This window comes from Apodemus sylvaticus, chromosome 9, assembly GCF_947179515.1.
Source record: "Apodemus sylvaticus chromosome 9, mApoSyl1.1, whole genome shotgun sequence".
Taxonomy (NCBI): Eukaryota; Metazoa; Chordata; class Mammalia; order Rodentia; family Muridae; genus Apodemus; species Apodemus sylvaticus.
The window spans coordinates 113,655,665-113,657,680 of NC_067480.1; the positions used below are offsets into that span (position 1 = coordinate 113,655,665).

The 2,016-nt window shown below is 38.8% G+C and overlaps 1 non-coding gene across 1 annotated transcript; it reads left to right on the forward strand.

The window, feature by feature from the left end:
• Positions 1 to 1,336: 1,336 nt before the first annotated feature.
• On the forward strand, positions 1,337 to 1,443 carry LOC127693194 (U6 spliceosomal RNA). The gene has a single exon (XR_007979647.1). It is a non-coding gene; the product is annotated as a U6 spliceosomal RNA (small nuclear RNA).
• Positions 1,444 to 2,016: the final 573 nt, after the last annotated feature.

The window sequence follows — 2,016 nt, forward strand, 5'->3', positions numbered from 1 at the left end:
ACATTGAGTCTTTCGAGAACCAGGCCACTCCTCCATTATTCATGTACATCATTTGATGTGTGGATTATGTTTTGGGTATTCCAATTTTCTAGGCTAATATCCACTTATTAGTGAGTGCATACCATGATTGATCTTTTGAGACTGGGTTACCTCACTTAGTATGATGTTCTCTAGCTCCATCCATTTGTCTAAGAATTTCATGAATTCATTGTTTCTAATGACTGAATAGTACTCCATTGTGTATATATACCACATTTTTTGCATCCATTATTCTGTTGAGGGATACCTGGTTCTTTCCAGCTTCTGGTTATTATAAATAGGGCTGCTATGAACATAGTGGAGCACATATCCTTATTATCTGCTGGGAAATCCTTAGGGTATATGCCCAGTAGTGGTATAGCAGGGTCCTCCAGAAGTATCATATCCAGTTTTCTGAGGAACCGCCAGACTGATTTCCAGAGTTGTTGTACCAGCTTGCAATCCCACCAGCAGTGGAGAAGTGTTCCTCTTTCTCCACATCCTCGACAATACCTGTTAACTTCTGAGTTTTTAACCTTAGCCATTCTGACTGGTGTGAAGTTAAATATTGGGGTTGTTTTGATTTGCATTTCCCTAATGATTAATAATGGTGAACATTTTTTAAGATGCATCTCAGCCGTCCAAAGTTCTTCAGGTGAAAATTCTTTGTTTAGCTCTGTACCCCATTTTTTAATAGGGTTATTTGGCTTTCTGGGGTCTAACTTCTTGAGTTCTTTGTATATATTGGATATTAGCCCTCTATCTGATGTAGGGTTGGTGAAGATCTTTTCCCAATTTTTTGGTTGCCAATTTGTCCTTTTGATGGTGTCCTTTGCCTTACAGAAACTTTGTAATTTTATGAGGTCCCATATGTCTATTCTTGATCTTAGAGCATACACTATTGGTGTTCTGTTCAGGAACTTTCCCCCTGTACCGATGTCCTCAAGGGTCTTCCCCAGTTTCTTTTATATTAGCTTCAGAGTGTCTGGCTTTATGTGGAGGTCCTTGATCCATTTGGAGTTGAGCTTAGTACAAGGAGATAAGGATGTATCAATTTGCATTCTTCTGCATGCTGACCTCCAGTTGAACCAGCACCATTTGTTGAAAAGGCTATCTTTTTTCCACTGGATGTTTTCAGCTCCTTTGTCAAGGATCAAATGGCCATAGGTATATGGTTTCATTTCTGGATCTTCAATCCTATTCCATTGATCCACCTGCCTGTCACTGTACCAATACAAGATAGATAAACCCTTAGCCAGACTGACCAAAGGGCACAGAGAAAGTATCCAAATTAACAAAATTAAAAACGAAAAGGGGGGTGCTCGCTTCGGCAGCACATATACTAAAATTGGAACGATACAGAGAAGATTAGCATAGCCCCTGCACAAGGATGACACACAAATTCGTGAAGCATTCCATATTTTTCTATCCACTACATAAACAAACTCAAAGAAAAAAAAACATATGATCATCTCATTAGATGCAGAAAAAGAATTTTGACAAAATTCAGCATCCTTTCATGCTAAAAGTCTTGAAAAGAACAGGAATTCAAGGCCCATACCTAACCATCATTAAAGCAATATACAGCAAACTGGTAGCCAACATCAAACTAAATGGAGAGAAACTTGAAGCAATCCCACTAAAATCAGGGACTAGACAAGGCTGTCTTCTCTCTCCATATCGTTTCAATATAGTACTTGAAGTTCTAGCTAGAGCAATTAGACAACATAAGGAGGTCAAGGGGATACAAAATGGAAAGGAAGAAGTCAAATTATCACTATTTGCAGATGACATGATAGTCTACTTAAGTGACCCAAAAACCTCCACCAGAGAACTCCTACAGCTGATAAACAACTTCAGCAAAGTGGCTGGTTAGAAAATCAACTCAAGCAAATCAGTTGCCTTCCTATACTCAAAGGATAAGCAGACTGAGAAAGAAGTTAGGGAAATGACACCCTTCACAATAGCCACAAACAATATAAAGTATCTTGGTGTGAC